Below are 21416 nucleotides of genomic sequence, written 5' to 3'. Positions count from 1 at the left end.
CACTTCAATCTTTCATACCCTGACAATATGAAAATTTTGAGCACACATAACTTGCACCAGAGCCTTGCCTCTCACAGATCTGCTCCTGCCCACTGTGTCTCACATATGTATACTCATAAATAATACTCCTATTTGATAGATGACAACTTGTATTAAAATGTACAATATGTTTCTAAAAGCATATTTTAACCCTTACATGCATGCTCGAAAACAAAAATTATTGGAGAGGATACATTTCCATTTACGATTTTTGTGTCCAAGATCATATGACAGCTTATATTAAAATGTGCAATATAATGAATCTTAGAATTAGGCTCAGTAGAACACAATTTTTTTTTTTTTTTTTTTTTTTTTTTTTTTTTTTTTTTTTTTTTTTTCATTCAGAGTTCGTACAGCAGCTCGAAGCATCTCCAAAGATGCATCCAAGGGTTAAAAATGTGCCACGCCTTTTTTTTTTTTCCACATAGCTATTCATCATTAATGAAAACGTGCACGCAAATACGAACGTAGTGTATGTATGAGTGTGAATAGTTTGCTTGAACAGTACAAAATTGCTCATTAACAGTCAAGTTTCTCATAGTTTGCATCATTAACATTTCACACCTACAACTACTTAAAAATGTGACACTTGGATCCTCTAATTTAATATTCTTTAAGTTATCTAAGTTTAAGTTATCCAAGTTGAATTCATTACAAATTGACACCTGACATTTAAAATCTATCTAAGTGTTAAACCACGTCAACTAATTTAAATAAAGTATGAAAATTGCACCATTTTGAGATAAGAAAAATTACCAAAGTTTAAAAATTGTACCTTTTAAATTAAGAAAAAATTACCATATTCTAATTGTACCTTTTAAATTAAGAAAAAATTACCATATTCTAATGAACGTTGTTATCTCTCCCTCATCTTTTCTAAAAAAAATCATCCCTCTCTCTCTTCTTGCTTATTCCAATGAATATGTAAATGGATATTGCCTCTCTCTCTTCTTGCTTATTCCAATGAATATGTAAATGGATATTGATGAAGTTATGAAAATACAACAAAAAAACCCTATATATATAGAAAAGATGTGGTTAAAAGAGATTTAAGATAAGAATAAAGAGGAGAATGAGGGAGGATATTTTTTTTTTTTTGGAAAATATGAGGGAGAGATAACGGTAAACGTTAGTTAGAGTATGGTGTGAATTTTCCATAATTTAAAACAGTGCAGTTTTCAAACTTTGGTAAATTTTTCTTTATCTCAAAACGGTGCAGTTTTCAAACTTTTTTTAAATTGTTGACGTGGTTTAACAACAGCAGATAGATTTTAAATGTCGCATGTCAATCTGTAGCGAATTCAACTTAGAATAAATTAGAAAATATTTTACTTAGAAGATACAAGCCTGACAATCACACACGATCCCAGGGGACGGAGGCAGTACACGTGCCCCTGAATTTTTTTCTTTCCTTATTTTTTTACATATATTTTTCTATAATATATATATATTGAAAATATATAAAAATGTCCCTCCTGATATTTCTCCTTTCCCTTGTATACTTGTATATTTCTTTTAAAAAAAAAAATCTTAAATTGTTTCATTATCATATTTTATATATGTAATTTATTAATTTTTCTCATGCCAAAAATATGTCTCTCGCTATATATATTCACACATCTCTCTCTCTCTACATATATATTCTATAAACACTAATTTATATATATATACAGATTATTATGTATTTAGTGTACAATGTACCCTCTAAAAAATATATGTTATCTAAATTTTAGACAATAAATTTCGGCATGCATGGAGCTTCATATTCATTGTTGACATAATTAAGGTAAAGATAGAAGGGGATAATTGCATGTACAAGTTTTTCAAATTGAATAACTTTGCACGTCCCTAGCACCCATTTGACAATTTTTATTTATTTTCTAGTTATTGGACCAATAGAAAGTCAGAATCTGGTCCACCACGCCCCCCACCCCCCCCCCCCCCCCCCCCGCGCGGCGGGAGTCCCCTGTTCCTCGGTCATATTTTTTAAAAACTTTTCTTTTCATTTCATTATTATAATAAAAAAATTAGAAGTTATTACATACTTTTGACGTCACAGTCTATCAACCAATCATCATTTGACATATAAATATAAAATTAAATTAGGCTTTCACATTTATTTAGTTACTAAATGGTTAATGACCAGGTCAATCATCAAAATTTATATATTTGTGGTACATTTGTTTAGGTGTCAAAGTGATGATTGGTTGGGGTTTCTATAACAATTTGTTCCAAACATGTACAGTTACAAATTCCAATCCAATAACTGTTTTTTGGTAGCAAATCCACAATAACGATAAATAAAATACTATCTCGTCTTCTAATCAATATTTGATACATTAAGCCAATATATTGTTAAAATAAAACCCCTAATAATCTTCGCAATACATTAGTCTCAAACTCCTTCACTTTCACTTGCTGCCACCGTCTCACAAACGTCGTTGGAGCTCCAGTCAGTGGTCTCTTTCTCTCCTCTTCTTCTTCTTCATTTTCGTATTTGATACATGATTTAATTAAGGTTTGTGCTATTATAATTCTTAGGGTTCAAATTGAACTCTCATGTGATTTGTGTTTCGATTTGTTTGATTGAATTGTGTTTTGATTGATATAGGAGACACTGGAAAAATTATGGTTCAAATGCTTATGTAATTTAATTTGGAAACTATTTCTATTATTCCTTTTATCTCTTTTAAGATTGCTTGAATTTGGATTAAAAAAAAACTTCCGACAACCTATTATAGCATTTATCAAACATCACTAATTCTTTTCTTGTACATTTATCAAATATCTATTTATATATATATATCTTCCTTGTATGTAACTATACATATATTAATTCAAATACTGCGTTGATTGTCGCGCAAGCCAAAATTAACATGGCTGCCGTCTACCCTTTGGATGTGGAAGCCCCACCCGTCCAGCACACCCCTAAATCCTCTCATGCACAGCCGACCAAGGTCGACAACCGGCACACCTCTAATCCCTCCAATGCGCTGCCCAAGCAGCCGCCCCAGTTTGACAAACACACACTAGGCTGCTTTATTATTATTGGAATTTTCTTAGGTTCCGTGTACACTACCGTCATCTATTTAATCGAACACTATGTACCACGCCCTCCGATATTTCATCTTCAGTCACTATCCGTCTCTCCGCTCAACGCCTCTGCGGCCCATCCTTATCCTTTCGACGGCAACGTCACTGTGATAAGTTGGAATGCGACTTTCAATGTTCGAAACCCTAACAGGTTTGGAAAAATCTTTCACGAAGAAGCCATTAATGCTTTGATCTTCTACAAGGAGGCTAATCTCTCGGCTACTATCTCACCTTTCTATCAGTTGGGGAAGGACGAAAGATCCCTAAATGTGGTGTCGGCGGCCAACGATGATATTTTGGTGGCGGATTGGTCAAAAAATGGTGGTGTGATGAATTTTACCGTGACCATAGATGATATTGTGTTGCTCACTGCAAAGTCATATCCTAAAAAACGGTTGAATATGAGGTTCACTTGTAAAGATGTGAATGTCGTATTTCCTTCCGATAACACTACAACTCCAATAGCAGCAGGCATATCAATGTTTGGTGATCACCCCAAGAAATGCAAGATACAATATTCCAAGGAATTGAAGTATCACTCTACATATCTTCAAGTAATTAATTAGTAGAAAGCTTTTTTTTTTGTAGAAAGTTGTTATGTCACCTATTTCATTAAGACTCTTTGGAGGTTTTATTTTATGAGTATCCGCTATGTAATTTTGTCACGTTTACATCATTACTGAAAGGATTTCATTCGTTCTCTTTGCATATAAATATGTATGGGTATACACCACTTTTAAAAGTTAAAAATATATCCTTTATAATTCTACTATTATTTTTATTATTGTTATGATAATTGAGGTTCAAATTGAAGGACTTGGTGTGATTTGTGTTTAACAGATCCGTTTATTTGGTTTGTGTTTTGATTACCATATAGGTGACAGCAGAAAATTTAAGGGTTTATAGTCAACCACACATTTTTAAAATGATTATGTAATTTAATTTTAAAACTATTTATATAATTCATTTTATCTCTTCTAAACTTGCTAGAATTTGAGTAAAAAAAAAACTTCCAATCAGGTAAGTACATCAGCATATTGGTGCTTAGTGCTTTGATGCATGTTAAACTTCAATCGACTAGTCATTGTTTAAAAGGGGCTGCTCGAGGACTCCACTAAACACGTTTAACTACATAGTTTACAAGTTCACGATCATCACAACTTCAAAACGTGTGATGAACCTATAGCACTTCAATCTTTCACACTCAAACGATTTGAGAATTGTGAGCACAAGTAACTCACACCAGAACCTTGCTGCATGCTCCCGTCCAGTGAGCGTCACATGTATATAGTCATAAATGATATTTGATAGATGGTAACGTGTATTAAAATGTACAATATGTTTCTAAAAGCATTTTTTTAACCCCTGATGCACGCATTCATTTCCCTATCAATTAGAGTTCTTATAGCAGCTATAAGCATCTCCAAAGATGCATCCAAGGGTTAACTATGTGCCACGCCATTATTATTTCTTTTTTAATTTTTTTTTTTTTGGCATGAAAGCACAACATGTGGGTAATTGAACAAGATGTGGCATATTTCACAATAATCTTACTAACAGGAAAGGTTCCCTTGGGAACAAATTGATAAGATGCCTTAGAAAAGAAATAGCCACCGGAAATATGCCGTAACCAACGTTTCTTCACATCCCAATTATGACCGTGCAGGCGGAAATCGTTGACAAAGATCGTCTACTAATAAAATGATCAACTTCAGGTAACTCACTGTCCTGAATTTCAAAGTCTAATAATAAACAAATAATAAGAAATCATAAGAAAAAAGAACATATAGATAAATCCAATAATCGAGATATCAGCCATGAAGGTGTGATTTTAAAAGATGAGTGAATTCAAAATTTTGAATAGAGGAGGCTAGAATTGCATTTGAAAAAAAATTGGTAAGAGAGGAGTGTAATTTACCCTTTTTATTATTGTACGCGATTGACAATGCAAGTATCTTCTTCGGTTTGCTAACATATGCCCTCTTCGTGAAGTAGTTGTAATCGTTGGCTTCAATGTCGTCTAATATTTGGCGATACAATAGCAAGGATGCCCACACCTGCAATAGCCATCGTCGACATGCATTCATTAGATGGATTCAAGCACATTATAGAATATCAATCTGCTACATGTTATCCATTTAGTTTATTTTAAATGAGTTAAAATAGCTGAACAATTGCAATGATGTCAAGATTCTGCATATATCCCAACTTCTTGAAAAACATGTCATGGCATGGCAATGTGTTATGCATCACCTAAGCTCAAACATGTCACAATGGTTATGTCCAACGCCATTTTACATGATCAAATCTAAATCTATAGCATGATGAGGTGTATATCATAATATCTGTAAAATATACTGACTACTTACTGCCATCTACTAGCTGAGCTCAGCTCCGTGACACCCTTCTCTGCCTCTGTCAGAAAACATCATTGCCCTCCTAATTTGATTCTTCATTCTTCCTCCATTTATCTGTTACCTTTCCTGCAAATATGTCATCATCTGAAAGCCCTTCCTGTGCCAGTTCGTCTTGGGGTAGATAAATCCTTCCTCTTCTGGCTCTGGAGGAAAAATAGAATATAAGAAGAAAGCAAAGAATTTTGAGCAAACTGTTGTGATTGAACATATCTATTTTCATTTGTCTCTGAGCAAACTGTGATCTTGGAGATTTGGACAGTCTTGACCATTTAATCCATGAACAAACCTCTTTTACGGCTTGTGGTTTGGTGGTTCAAAACTATGTGAGTTAGCTCAAAATTTGCAGGAAATCAACTTTTATAGCTCTTTGCTTACTATTTTCCAACATCTCTGAGTATGTTGGTCAACTGATTTGCGATCCCTAATGCCAAGGCAGCATTATAGATGATCTCTGTAGTTGCCTGCAATGCAGGTGCAATGCACATAACTGGAACACTCATCAATCCAACAATCCCAGCCACATAGTAACAATAGAGATATAGCTCATCAAAGTTTTCATATCTCGACTTTCTAAGGTCCATCCTCATTCATTCGATCATATCTTTGAATGGCTGCAAAAGAAGAGATTCCAAATTTAATAAATCCTTCGCTATAAATACTGTGGAAACTAATCAACGAGCTAGATCCGAAAATAAGAGATTGAACACCCGAAAATATTATCTAAAACGCATTTGCTAATGAAGGCACAATGCTGCAGCGTATTTGGGGAAAAGATATAGCTAGAAAGAGAACGGCTCATGGGACGCATAGATTTATGACACATGGAGACCATTTCTAGAAATCAACAAAACCTCCATTCATTATACTAAACCCAGGATTTAAAGTGAGACGCAAGAGTCATCAATTATAGTAGAGGCAACGCTTTCAATGCTGTCACCTCCTTGATAATGTAATCATCAATGTGTTTGGCCTTCTCAAATGGGAGAGTATGCCAGCATGCAAAGGAGAGAGTTCATAATAAATAAAAAACTTTAGCATATTAAGCGTTTAATAGTAACCAGTTGCTAACATGCATAAGACGACAACGTGGAGCAAAATAAAGCTTCAGACCTGCCCCCGAAAAAGAATTGAGTAATAACTACTAAATGAAAAGGAGACTATCATCACATTGTTATATATATATCTATCTAAGAAAAACTGTAACAGTGAACTGAACACATCATTGGCATTTTAGCTCCATCTTTGCATGATTCACCAACTGAAATCCTTCGTAACTGAAATCTTTATATATAAGTGCATATATATTGTGCACTTTTCTTTGTCATATGATATATCTCTACTGCGCGCCATATCTAATGCAAGACTTTTGTTTCAGTCATTCATTCATTTCAGTTCAATTGTTCATAGAGAAAAGTTTATAAATATATATAGGGAGAGATGTCAAAATAAAGTTGTGGGTGTGGAGTGCTCGAGGAGGAAATTATGGGTGTGAGAAGGTGCCCGGCGGGGCTCCGGGGAATGTGGCTATAGCCGTCAGAAGGCTCAGGAGCAAGGCAGCTTTCCCCGGAAGCTCAGAGACGATGAGTACTGGGATATTGATGAGTTCGGACACATGCTCGCGGGATCTTGAAGGAGAACAGCGTCAACAGCATTCTGTTCGGGCTCAAACTCTGCAAAATCACAAAACACAACTCCGAATTCTCATACCCATTTCTAATGATATTTACACAATCACCCAATTCATATACCCTTTTCTAATGACATTTACACAACTACCCAATTCTTAGGCCTTTAGCCCTCCTGAAAATTATGGCTGATTGAATGTAATTGCTTGATTTTATTTATTATTAATTTTTTTTAATGAATTCTTTGATTAAACTCTCTCTAGCCTATATGGTCTTTTGTGATCCGATTTGGGTCTGGTGAGCTGAGAAGAAATTAGAGAGAGAATCTAGGAGGGAGGAAAATTTACATCCCATCCAAAAACCATTGGCATGGTGAGACTTCTCAAAAACTCGATGACTTGGGAGTATACATTAGGTATGCCAAATTTTATATTAACCATTCACAACAATACCACAATCAATTTCCACATTTTAAAGAATTTTTCTACGTCCCAATATAAAAGACAAAAACTAATAGAACGTAATAAAAAATAATAATAATAAAAAAAATTAAAAAAATCTTTGCAATGTCAAGCCTACGACAATAGACAATTTCTTCCAAAACTTCCCTGCTAATTCAATTCTACCCGTTATATTTAAAGCAGAAAAGTACTACTGCTTATCTACAATCTGAAAGTAAATTGATGATCAGATAATAAATGCAAGATATAGTGGAAAGCTAATTGAGCAGAAACTAAAGGGAACTATAGCAAATGTGGGGACAGAAAATGTTTCTCATTAGAAAAAATTCTGCGCACCAACTCTCATTATAAAATACCAAACTGAAACTCATTTCCTTGATTGTTAGTCCACCAGAAGTCATCCCCTGCCTGCATTGCAGCACCTGGTGCACAAATAAAAGAAAATGAAATATTGCAAAGGCATCATGGGTTGGTGCATTAATAAATGTTTAAACTGTCAATTGGAAGAATGAGTAGCCATTTTGTGCAAATAATGTCAAATGTTAAGTTTATATATGGTATATCCCTCCCAACACCCTTGATTAAGACCCGCTAGGTGTCATGTGTAAAGCAACAATGTTCAATGATGTCTATGTTTGAAACATGATATCAGATCATGTCATCCAACTTAAAGCCCACCAGGTGAATGTTTGTAACATACCAAGCCATTTCATGTTGTTCTATGTATAGTTCCCATAGAACAACATTCCAAAAAAATTGTAGCAGTTGAGCATCCAAAAAAGAGTAGGACTTTAATCCTTCAAACTCCAAAGTCCAAACTGGCCCTTAAGAGCTCTTCTATAAAGCAAGCATGTCTCATTCAGTAACCCATAACATGATCATAAAGCCTTTGCAATAAAAATTAGCATAAAAGCCTGATTAGGGATGATAACTACATCCTTAAACTTGCTCGTAAACAAAAGCACACGAGTTTCACTGATTAGCCACCTTTTTACGATAAATCAGTAAATTAAAATGATGTAGACAGGAAGTCGGGCCTCTTCAAATCAAGATAAACCATAATTCCCGTCAAATTTGATTTTAAGACACCTATAACAAAACTAAATATGCACCAAATACTAATACGGGTAGGATATGGCATATTTAGAAGCTCATAAAGGCTCAAAGAAGATTATGGCTGAAGCAAATCTTTTTCTTTCTTTTTTTTTTTTTTTTTTTTTTTTCCATTTTTGTCATCGTTCTTGGGATTGGGGAGTGTGTTAATGAAGTAATTGACCATAACATCAAAATAAATGAAATACGTTGTCTCTTTCTCTATAATGACTTTGCATAAATATATCTCCATATAAATGAAATACGTTGTCTCTTTCTCTATAATGACTTTGCATAAATATATCTATCTAAGATCTAAAAGCAAAAGCTAACCCAAGTCTTGTGAAAGGCTTTAACTCAGAGAGCTGAGCTAAGCAAAATAGATCTATATATTTCTTAGTAGCTAGAAATGCCCAATATAGGGTTTTCACCATTCAAGTTAAATTAGGGTTCAGTCTCCAGATAGATGAAAAAAAAACTCTCTTTTGTCGGATATATCAAGATGACAAAAACTAAAAAATATGTGTATATATATGTTTCTTTTTGTTTTTATTGTTTTATTTTTACAACTATCCTTGTTTAAATAGATTTTTCAAAAAAAAACAAATAATTCATTCACCAAGATAGTTGTAAAAAGAAATATACACGTGTGTGTGTATATATATATATATATATGTATAACTAATTTTGTATTTTTTTTAAATCTCAGAACCTATCTTGTATATGGATTCTTTTCTCGTTTGCTTTTATTTTTTATTATTATTTTTTCTTTTCGGATTTTGTTCTAGCTCTTTTTTTCTTCAGAATCCATCCCTTGAGAATGGATTATCCTAACTATAGTTTTTTTCCTTTTTTAGAATTCATTCACATAGTAGTAGTTATTATATATATATATATATACACACGCACGCACACACATTTCCATATGTATATATATATATATATATATACACACACGCACACATTTCCATATGGAATTATTAAAAGGGGAGAGAAGAAAAAATGTTAGATAATTTAAAAGGATGTATTTGTCTAAAAAAGTAATATTTGTAGAGTTCCACTAAAATAAAAACTTAAGTAATTAATGCATTTAATGGGATCTGATTCTTATACTAATAAGACAAACGACTGCAAAGCCACAGCCACAGGCGACTGTGATTAGCAAAGCCCCTTCTAAAAATATAGAAATTGCCAACATTGATGTTTATTAAATACTCCAATTGAATATAGGATCAACTAATTATAAAAACTAGCAATTAGGTTATTCATTGAATGACGATTCGATACTCAATAGGTTATTCATTGAATGACGATTCGATACTCAATTCAGTAAAACTTTATTTGCAATTACTTGAAGTTGCTGCATGTGTCCTAATTTTCATTTTTTTTTTCTCTATTCAAGGCTATAATTTCATCCGAATTACTTGTCACTATATTTTTTTCTTACTAGCTCAATTCACATTGATTTTTTTTTTTTTTCCTTTTTTTTTGGGCAAGTACTTTTGATTTTCCTTTTTTTTGGGTAAGCGCTTTTGATATTTCCTTTCCCTTAACATAATCATGTCACTCCTCGGTATTTAGTGATTTTTTTTTTTTACATGTTTGGACCATCTTAACCTACTATCTCTTGTTTTGATTTTTATCTCAATTATAATGTTTAATTATTTTGTTGACAATCATTAATAATGTACTACAATGTTGTTGCTTACAAATTACCATTCTTTTCTTTTAGATTTATATCGAGGTTGTGTCATTGAAAAAAATTTTGATTTAATTTTTTAAGTTATTTTTTTTCAAATTCATCAATTTTAATTTTAATTCCATTACCGCCAAACATAACCTAAATTATTAATATATTGAGAAGTAAAACGGAGTCCATTGTTGACACTGGCAGAGGCACTCTCGAGGACACTTACTGGTTAGTGTTTGTCTCGTCGTTAGCTGTAAATTGTAATCATATTATGTTCACTACAAACAACTAAGATTTTTTATTTTTATTTATTTTATATACATTTCAGTTTATGTTATTCTAAAAACAGAAATCATAATTGACACTGGTAGAGGCTATGAAGCACGGACACTTCGACAAAGGAGTTGTACCCGTGTTGTGTCCATATCGGACATTGACACTTGTCCGACACTCATCGAATACGTGTCTAAATTTTTATACTTGTCCGTAAATAAAAATAAATTTTTATTATTAGGGACACTTTTCCGACACATCGACGCACTTCTTGGACACTTAGGCCGACACTCTCAAACATTTCTAACACATAATCTTAAAAATTATATGAACACATTCCAAAGTGTTATACGGCTTTTTTTTTTTTTTTTTTTTGGGAAGATAAAAAGATATTTGTTCATTTAAAATAAAAATACTATTACTAGAAAGTAGTGACATAACTGTATATAAAAAATAAAAAAGTTATTACAACTCTCAGTATAAAAATAAAAAATGAATTAAAATTTTATAATATTATTAAGGGTAAAATGTGATAAACCTCTCTCTACTATTGATAAATATGCAAAAAATAAATAAAAATAAATAAATAAATAAATAAAAGTTGTGACTAACTTTCTAAATTATTGAAATTTGTTGCAGATTGCCCCATTCGGCGATTAATACAGCATATGTTTGTCACATACTAAGAACGGACACTTCTACGGAGGAACCGCACCCGTGTCGGACACCAACACTCCTTGGATACTTCTCAGATATGTATCCGACACTTCATATACATGTCCATAAATAAAAATTAATTTTATTATTTCGGACACTTCGCCTACACTTCCCATACACTTAGTAGACACTTTTCAGATACTTCGCCGACACTTCTCAGACATTTCAAATACAAGTTTACACCCCTAATTTAGAAAATAATATGAATACTATTATGACAAAGTAGTAAAATATTGGTATATATATGATATAAATATCATTACAATAATGACATAATTTCATTTTCTAATTTAATCAAGAGCAACTCTTAGTATAAAAATTATAAATGAATTAAAGTTTTATAATACTGTTACTAGATAGATGTATAAAAAAATATATATATATTTATATAAAATCGTGTCTATGCCATACTCGTGTCCTACTTTTTTAAAATTTGACGTGTCAACATATACGTGTTGTATCGTGTCCATATCCCGTGTCCGTGCTACATAGGTCACATAAGACCTGATCTAAAATGTTTGGACAAAAAAACCCTTAATAAAATGAAATAAATAAGTTGAAATTAAATTTAAGGGTCAGCATTTGTCTCCATCAAACTCGTCCCTAACAGCAACATTGACCAAACCCAGCGGAATTATTTTTTGAACAAACCCATAAATTAACATCACACACAATATATACACACACATACCTATGTAATCTCGCATAAAGAGGTAATTGGTGTTGGGAGCAGCACGCAGATATGAAACAGATCAAGGTGGCCGTGGATGTCGCTGCAGATGGTGACCGAACATTTCATCGATGGTACGTTCTATTCCATTCCTTGACCAAGATTGCCCTCGTTTGATATATATATCCCCATTAAAGGGAAGATATTTCAGGCAAGATTAAAGGAATTTAGGCTATGTTTGGTAGTGTGGCTATGGAAAGAAAGAATTAATATTAGTTATGAGGGAGAGGGGAAGGGAATGGAATGTACCCTTATCGTGTTTGGGTGATTAAGAAATGAAAGGATAATAATCATGTTTGAGGAAAAGAAGGAAATGAAAGTATTTAAATAAATTTACTATTATACCCTTTTATATTTTAAAAGATAAATTTATATATATATATATATATATATATATATATATATATATATATTTAGGGCAAATCATTTCAGCCTCCCCAATCGCCGCCTCCATCTCTGTTCTCGTTCTCAACTTTGAACTTGCCCTTTCTCTCTCTCTCTGTGCAACTGCAAACTATTAAATCTACAAGAATTAGAAGTTCAAAACCCATATATTTCAGTTTATCCATATGTTGCAAGAATCAAAAGTTCAAAACCTATTACCTATATCAAAACCCATATCGGCATATCATTTCAAATTGTTCCAAAAATCAAAACCCATATCTTTCAGTTTCTATCGCTGGCTGTTCCAGTTCGGGTTCGCCTTTCGCAAGCTTCAGCCGCTGTCTCTCAACTCTCAAGCTTACCCCCCCCTCTCTCTGCAACAGCTAACTTGTATGTATGGGTTTTGTTTTAATTTTTTTTTTTCTAAATCAACTAATCAAGATCTGTAATTCTTGTTTTGCAAACTAAATCCTTGATTTTGTGGGGCTAAATTTGGCATAAAAAATTATTCATCAAGCCTCTCCTTCCATTTCCTCTCATTTTTGGGAGGATAAGGAAGTCACTGTTCAAGCCTATTGATAACCCTCTAAAACTTTCCCTTTCCTTCCAACCATTTTCGCCAAACACAATTTTTTAATAACCCTCCATCACCTTTCCTTTCCTTTCCTCCTTTTTCCATTGCACCGAACGAACCCTTAGTGCATTTCTGCTCTGATTTAGGATTCAGGTGGAGTAGATTTACTATTCACGTTTGCCCGTGGTCTCACCGATGTGCCGGGTCGCTGATTTTAAAGCTGATATGGTGTTTTCAATTCTCAGTTATGAGAGGTGGTGTTTGGGGCATGACTGTAGAACCCTAACCCATTTTGACAAAATCCCAAAATTAAATCCCCAAATCAAGACTGTATCTTGCATGAAAGGTATACTGGTGATGGCAATGAATGAGGACAGGCAACAGGGTGGTTGGGATTCCAACAATAGAATATATATGTGTGTGTTTGTGTGTATATATATGTGAGGTAGCGGTGATGGTAGTGGTAGAAGTTGGGTGGTGGGGTTCGATCGATTAGGTTCGCCGGTTCAGACTGAATTATTTGAGTTTCTAGAGAGAAGCGTGGGGTGATGGCAGTGGGTTTGTGTGATTAAATTGGGTTTGACAGTCTAGTGGTGGTGTGTGTTTGGGGTGGTGGCAGTGGGTTATGTAATGGTGTAAGTTTCACGTGAGACCGTTGGTGGAAGAAGTGTTGGTGGGAGTGGGGAGGTGATGGCCGGCAACTAACCGCCGTGGAATTGGGAAGTGATGGGGTGTTTTAAAAATTTAAAACTACATCATTTTATAATAAGGGCGAAATTGTTTTTTAACTTTTCTAGTGACATGATAGAGTAAAATGCAAAGAAATTAAAGTTTCTGGGAATTTTTTTTGTAGTTAAGGAGTTTCTTGAAAAATTTCAATAATTCAGAATTATTTTTAACATCTTACACTATTATTAATCCGTACTGATAAGTCCAAAACGTGTTGACTTACGAGTATCGTATCATGTCCATCATATCTATGCTTATTTTAAGTAGACAAATCTGTGTTTCTTTTCTGGCTAAAGTTTTTCCATTGTCCAGACATTTCGATTCAAGTCAAGGGGCTGAATTCGACAAGTGCAACTTTTTCGAGTGGTGGAACCATAAGGGATGAAAGAGACAATTTCAATTGAAGCACATAAAGCATCATGTTATTTTTCTTTATTTTTATTTTAATTTTTTGAAATGCAACAAATTTAAATAATCAATGCTCATTGAAGCCTTCGTGGATGAAAGTCTCCGGAGTACAAAATAGTGAAGGGTTAAGTGCAATTTTATTTTATTTTTCTTTTACTATTGATATAGTGTAAAAAGTTTGTGTAGTAATTTTTTTTTTTTCCTATTTTTAATTTGGTGCCAATACTCTCCTGTCTATATAAAAAGACTATAATAGGTACTCTCCTACCAGTAAAATGAAATAATATTTAAAAAATAAAATAAGATAAAATTATTATTTTAGACAAGGACACATGTTTTTCAACCCTGATTGGTTAGGTGGTCCAATAGAAAAAAAAACATGTGTACAAAAATTTATGTAATATTAAAAAAATAATTTTTTTTGAAGAAGAAGATACATTGTTAAACGGGTGAAACCCAACTGATAAAAAAAGACAGAATAAGAAGAGAAAAAGGGATAAATTGGAGTTTTTAAATTTATTCTATGTCAATTTTGATCAAAAAATGATTAGAAAAACTTATTTGCATATTTTTTAAATTTTATAAACTAAAGAAGAAATTATTTGTACACAAAATTTATATTACAGAGGTTTTATGCACTTAAACCAACAGATACATGAGCATCTCGCCTTGCAAATTAAAGTTGTGCCCCACGTAACATCAGTCACTTGTCAAAACCAATTACTCACCACTTGTCAAAACGAAGAAGTCAAGTGATACTTATTAGTAAATGTCATTAAGTATACATTTACAAGGTAGAAATATCTAATTTTTAAATAATATGAGTTCAAATGTGGTAGAAAATATCTAATCTTTAAATAATATGAGTTCAAATGTGGGCTGGATTTTATTAATTTTATGTGAGTAAGAATGATGTTATTATAATATTAGAGATTTTATTAATATCATGATGATGTCAGTCTCTTATCACATAAATCATGTAGAGTTGTTTAACTTTTAGGTTCGTTTATTTGAACGTAAAATGTTTTCTTTGTAAAATATTTTTTAAACAAAACTTTTCATATAAAATATTTTCTTTATTTTTTATTTTTTGGTGTTTGGCAATGGTCTGTAAAATATTTTTTAAATTAGTTTTTTTGTGAATCTTTTTTGTCTTTTATGCTTTGTTTGGTTGAAGGGAAGAATTAAGGAGGAATGAATGATAGAACAACGTTTTCGTGTTTGGTTGAAGGGAATGAAAGTAAGAATGGGGAAAGATATCCACCCAAAACTGGGGGAAGAGAGGAGAAAAAAAAAAATCTATTATTAAATAATTTATATTTTTAACCTTTCTAAAAATTCGAAATAAATATATGTAAGGGAATATTATTGTGGGTAATAAGTTAATGGTGGTGGTTGTGAGGGTGGAGATGGGGATGGTGGTGGCATCGGTGCTTGATCATGTCGGAATACGCAAGGGTGCTTGTTGGGGTGGAGATGGTGGCGGTGGTTTTGGGGTGGGGATGGTGTTGGTTGTGGGGGCGGGCATGTGTTGGTGGGTTGTGGAGTTTGGTGTGGTGGCGGCATTAGAATCCGTGGAAACACATTATTGAGCAAGAAAACAAAATGGAAGATTCAACCAAATCTGGTCATTATGAGTTTATTCAAGCAAGAAAATTTTCATTGAAATTTAAAAAATGGAAATTGGTAACGATTAATAGTGAATTCATTTGACTCTTGTAATTATAAAAGCCATCAAAAAAGTGTTTGTCATCCAAAAATAAAAAATAAAAATAAAAATAATGATATATTATATTAATTATTTTTTGTATTTAAATTATATTTAAATTTATTTAATAATATTTTATTTAAAACAATTCTATTACTAAATTTATTATATTATTCAAAACAGTAATAAACATTTGCATTATTTAAATATAAAGAATTTAAACATATTAAATGAACATTAATTTTAAAAAAATAGTGATAAAATAGGCATATTCACTAAGGTACAAAATTTCATACTAAGTTAGTATATTATAACTTAATTAATGTACTAATTGCCCATCTTATCTTTCATTTATAACTTACTTAATTTCTCAGTGGAAAATTGGTAAAAGCAACACAATTGACTACCGCTTTATATAGACAATATGTCTACTTTCTAAACACTTTACACAAATAATTACAACACTATAAAACTCCTTACACTTCTTGAATCTTCTCTACACATATTTACAAGCCTTTCAATGTCACAGAATCTTCCATCTCTCTCCACCATAATCCACAATCTTCATGTCAAATATGGAAGACTATAACTCCACCCTACTCATTCCATTCAAAGTCTTCTCAGCCCTTACATGTCGCTTCTTGGCATAACCTCATTGGACAGAACGTGACACATAATTGACATTTATATCATCCATTGGTATATGTGAAACGCAATTCTCAACAGGAAATAAAATGGTGTATTAAGCATCCATAGCCATAGGTACTCTCCAACAATTAGAACTTTGAGGTGCATACATTTCCTTCCTTACCCTCAACCACCTTTGATTAGACTAAAATTTTGAAATTCTTAACTTCGTGTCTAAATTGTAGTGTATTGAATTGTATTGTTAAGAGGGCAACCTTGAAATATAAGGTACAATTGATCAAGGCACCCATTAATACACTATGCATTGTAAATCATGTTATGAATGAGCAAATCAGGTTGTACTTAAAGGTCAAATCTAACATGCATTGTATGAACATAGCATTATTGGCCTGGTTCTAACAAAATTAAAACTTTGTGGATGATGATGACAATGACCACAGTGATGGTATTGGTATAATATTGTTAAGAAATGTCATTTTTTTAAAGTTAAAACACTCAAAAGTAAAGATCATAGCTTACGGAAGAAAATACGGAAGAAAATAGGGATTAATAGTAAACAATCATTGATGCATGACATAGAAAATATGACTTTGCAAGGATTTAATTTCTTTACCCCACCCAAAAATTTTCCTCCTCAAGCACGCCACACCCACAACTTTATGTAGACATCTCTCTCTATATATATATTCTCTCTTTATATATTTTATAGAAAAATTGAACTGAAAATGGATGAATGAAAGAAAAGTCTTGCATTAGATATATATGGCAGTAGTGATATCATATCAAATGATAGAGGAAAGTGCACATTATATAGGCAGGGGGGTACATGCACTAGAGTCTATATGCATTCAAAGACACAGAGATCGATTTGGTTTGGTGAATCATGCAAAGATGAAGGATTTTATTTACTTTTTATTTGGTGAGTCATGTAAAGATGAAGCTAAATGCCAATGATGTGTTCTTCATTTTTACAGATTTGCTTACATATATTTTTCTTTTTAATAGGTTCAAAATCTGTGACAAATTAATCAATAAAACCTTACTCATTTTACGGGTTTGTGCATGTTGAATAAAGAATATTCATGTATACTTGAGGCTTTCATCAGGGAAGATTTTATAATTTCATATAGTTATAACAACTGGATGATAATTGGCTAACTTCATTTTTACACAATTAAGATCAATTATTAAAGAAAAGTGTTATGTATAAGTATAGAAAAAATTAAGAGTCTTGTGGTACAATGTATTTCTTCTACTTCATTAAATAAATGACTAGTGTTTGAATCTTAAATGAGCAAATGAGTGAGAGACCCAAAGAACTTGTTACACTTGGAATGGCCCAAAAGAAATTGGTACATTTAGAATGACCCATCAATTGTAACAATCACCCAAATTTGACTAATACAATTAGCCGTTGGGGTGCTCATCAACTAACCGTTGGTTTAGGAACCTCACTCTCTCTAGATTATGGACTTACGCACTTTATTTCTTTACTGAGTTTTAGAAAGACTTTCTTACACTAGTAATACCATATTATTGGTATTATCAATTAGTTATATTTTGTTACATAAAAAAAAGTATATTTATTTAACGGAATTTATTGGTCACTATGTGTCAACATTTAATTAGTTGATGATATCATGTCATCGACATAATAAGAGCATTAATTTACTTCTTACTGAGTTCCCTAATCAATTCAATTATCAAAATAGCTGGTGATCGACAATCTATTATCATGTAGAGGAGTGCTAGGGTCCATTTACAATTGGTTAAAAAACTAGTCATAAAAGTTATAATTAATGTCTTTTTCCTAATTTTTTGAAACTTTAAAACTTAAACTTTTAGGACCAAATTACCTTTCTATATATATGTACTTTTTCTTTTCTATCCTACTTGTACATGTATACATATATAACCTACATTCTTTCCTTTCTTACATACCTTATTCTTTCTTCTCTCTTTTTTTTTTTTTTTTTAATTATTATTTCAATTGTTTTTAGGGAAAACTACACTTACATAGAGTTATAAGCCTTAAATAACAAAATGGTCTATTTTAAAAGTTCATTTTTCATTTTTCTAACCGTTTCTCCCCTCTTCTCTAGATTCATATTAAAAAAAAAAAAAAAAACTTATGTGAATTGATTGCTTCTTTCTTTTTTTCAATTCTAGCTTTCTTTTTCTGTTCACACACATATATATAGTAATTAACCATATTGTGAATAGATTAAGAAACTATACTTCTCTTGTTTCACATATTAACTAAAATTCAAATTTTATAACATTACTTTAATTTAAACTCAATCTCATAATATTATTTCAATTAATTTATATAAAATCCAATAAAAAAATCCAGCAAGAAGGTGTAGCTATATATATCCAATTAGGACTGAAAAAAAAGACAATAGCTAAAAATAAAGAAAAATAAATAAAGTTAAATATATGTAACAAAGATAAAAAAAAGAAGGTTATTAGGTATAGTCACGGTAAAAAAGAAAGAGGAAATAATTTAAAATAATTAGTTTTTCAACTCAGGGGTGCGAGTGACTAAAACTCCTCTATCATATGTAGATTAAATGAAATTTGAATTATATAACCTTAATTGAGGATTTATATGAAAGTACAAGAAGAATCTAAAATCCTCCTATATCCAAATCCTCAATTTTCACTATTGGTGGGGCCATGCATATTTCATTGGATGCATGGTACCATGCATGTGGTGCGTGAAATACTGTACATACATTATTAGGAAACAATAAAAACATATGCCTATTTTCATTGGGTTTGGACGGGTCAAAATGGACCGGTCAGAAATGCGTCACAAATTCACAATCCCTATTTGACCCGCATTGGTCGGGTCATACTCAAGCAGGTTAATTAAACCCGCCAAACCTGTTAACCCACTGCAAAAACAACCCAAATAATCCGGATACAAAACTCTAAAACACCCATCCAAATTAATAACCCGTATCTCACTCTCTACCCGCCCGAATATGTGATGACCCGTCCACTCTCTCTCAAAGTAAGTACATAGTTCACACCTGGTTTATTCGGTAGGTAGTCCACAGAGAGTGTTGTTCATTGGGTAAGTAGTTCACACAGGGAGCATGTTGAAATTTACTCTAAACTCTATAAAAAGGTCACGTGTCTTTGTGCTCTAGAAAAACCAAACAACTTTGTTTCATGAGCATTGTTGATGAAATATACATACATTGTGAAGAAATCATTTGAGCCTAGTAAAAAAGCTTGGCTTTTCAAGTCTAGGTTAAAACTTTTCCCTGGAAAGTTGTGAACCAAATGGGAAGGTCCATATAAGATCATCTCTGTTGCGCCGCATGGGGTGGTTGAAATTCAAAGTTTAAAGAATGGCAACACATTCAAGGTGAATGGGCAAAGTTTGAAACCCTACATTAAGGGACAAGTTTTTCAAAGGCATATGGAAGCTGCACTTTTGGTTGATCCAATCTATGAAGAGATTTAGTGATGCACTTAATGTTTTCAATGAGATGTTCGAATTTTTCCTTAATTGTTCTTGTTTGATCGATCTCAGAATAGGTTCGATCAATTCAACACCCATCTCTGCATCCAATCATCTCTCAGTTCCATCGAGAATTTTCTGCATATTTCAGCTCTCTATGTATCGAGCGAACTTCATTTCAGATCGATCTAAGTCTTCCAAGATCGATTGAATTTCTCTTCGATCGATCTTAGTCCCATATTTAGAAAATTTTTGGATTTCTACATATTTCACCTCTCTGTGCATCGTTCGAACTTGTCTACAGGTTTTCACCTGTTCGATCGATCGAAGCTTCTTTCAGATCGATCTCTGTTCGATCGATCCATGTTATTTTGATTGACTTAATCTGCCTTTTTTATTTTTAAATTTCATCCTTTCAAAGCAGCATTCCGTCTAGCTAAGGATGTTAAACTTAGCAATCATTGTTCATATTTTCTTGCATTTTATTTAATCTTGCTTGCATTGAATTCAAAAAAAAAAAAAAAAAGAGCTATTTACTATTTTACCCTTGTGTGTACTCATGCTTTCATACTTGGTGTAGGGCCTTATCTCATATCTCTCTTGCATCCTGTGTTAGAATGCATGATTTGATTATTCTTCTCCCATTTGGTATTTGATGTGAGTTTGCTAGTGTAGTTATTCAAATAGGTTGTTGATTTCAAGTTTGGGGGAGACGTCTTTCGAATTTGATCACTACCGGGCTTTATGTCTTTTCCATCATGGTATATTCTTTCCATTTTTTCCATTATTCTTATTGCACATTGAGGACAATGTGCGGTTTAAGTTTGGGGGTAAGATATCTTTGTTGCGTTCTACTTAAAGTTGAGTTTTAAATACATGATTGAGATTAGAGATCAATGTTAGCTATGATTATGATCTTTTGAGGACTATATTGCTTAAAGTTTAAAATTTGCTTGACTTGAGAGTCCAATACTCCTTATATGCCTTATGGATGCCATTTAGGAGTAAATTTTTCGAAAAATTGATATCATGCTTGCAGTTGTGGTCCACATCATCCTGATTTTGTGATTATTTTGAGATTCACTCTAGGATTCTACACTAACACAGACCCACACTAGCATTCATTTGTGGGGTACATGCTTTATTGACTATTGAATTGGTTATATCCCAATTGGGCTAGTAGTGTATTGAAAACTTTCATTTTGATAAAAGTGGAGAACAAACTCTTTTCATTGAATAGTCGGGATTCTAGCCTCATCAAGCATTGAATTTCTCGCGCCGAAAGGTGGAAGGCCCAAACTCTAGGTTAATAATTGAATGCTTGCTGAAAAAAAAAAAAAAAAAAAAAGTTGC

General features: G+C 32.5%; 1 pseudogene; it reads right to left on the bottom strand.

Moving 5' to 3' along the window:
• Nucleotides 1-4773: 4773 nt before the first annotated feature.
• The window catches only part of LOC132267543 (phytoene synthase 2, chloroplastic-like), a 101482-nt pseudogene continuing 84839 nt past the window's right edge, over nt 4774-21416 (bottom strand).

This window comes from Cornus florida, unplaced genomic scaffold (genome assembly GCF_030987335.1).
Source record: "Cornus florida cultivar Cherokee Brave unplaced genomic scaffold, ASM3098733v1 CherokeeBrave_3.0.0_Hap2_Chr07, whole genome shotgun sequence".
Taxonomy (NCBI): Eukaryota; Viridiplantae; Streptophyta; class Magnoliopsida; order Cornales; family Cornaceae; genus Cornus; species Cornus florida.
Note: the sequence above shows the minus strand (reverse complement) of the source record. Positions and strands in the feature narration are given on the sequence as shown.